Raw genomic sequence first — 745 nt, 5'->3', positions numbered from 1 at the left:
AGCAACTTGACCGAAACTTCTTCTATGGGTTTGCATAAGCCCTCCAGAACCATAGCCAGGTCCTATGAGGGCACCTTGGTGCGTTGTACCGGCCTCAGCCTCAGGGTGCCACGGAGGAAACGAGTGACAAGTGGGTGTCTTCCCAATGATTGACCACCCAGAAGGGAGTGGTAAGCAGCTAAGGCCACCACGTATACATTAAGAATTGAGGGAGATAACCCTGCGGAGAATCGCTCCTGCAGAAACTCCAGAACTGTACCAATTGGGCAGTTGACTGGGTCCTGCAGTCACTGTCCGCACCATGAAGCAAAAAGTTTCCACTTCAAGGCGTACTGTTTCCTAGTGGCAGGATCTCTGGCCTGGAGTATAGTCTCAACAACCTCAGTCGAGAGACCAGATGCTAGGAGCTGTGCCCCCTCAGGGGCCATGGCCACAGCTTCCATAACTCCAAGCGGGGGTGAAGAATGGCGCCCCCCGCCTGAGAGAGGAGGTCCCTCCTGATCGGAATCTCCAGCGGAGAGCCGTTGAGGAGGGACACCAAGTCCGAGAACCATACTCGGGCCGGCCAGAACGGGGCTACTAGCAACAGACGAACCCCATCCCGGTGTACCCTCTCCAGAACTCCCGGGAGCAGAGCGATCAGGGAAAAAGCGTACAGATGAAGCCTCGGCCATGTCTGCACCATGGCATCAAGCCCCAGTGGATGCATGAGGGAGAACCAGAGCGGACAGTGTGTCGTTTCCTG

This window comes from Sinocyclocheilus grahami, unplaced genomic scaffold (genome assembly GCF_001515645.1).
Source record: "Sinocyclocheilus grahami isolate Dianchi unplaced genomic scaffold, SAMN03320097.WGS_v1.1 scaffold323.1, whole genome shotgun sequence".
Lineage (NCBI taxonomy): Eukaryota > Metazoa > Chordata > Actinopteri > Cypriniformes > Cyprinidae > Sinocyclocheilus > Sinocyclocheilus grahami.
The sequence above is the reverse complement of the archived record's forward strand: the minus strand, read 5'-3'. Positions refer to the sequence as shown.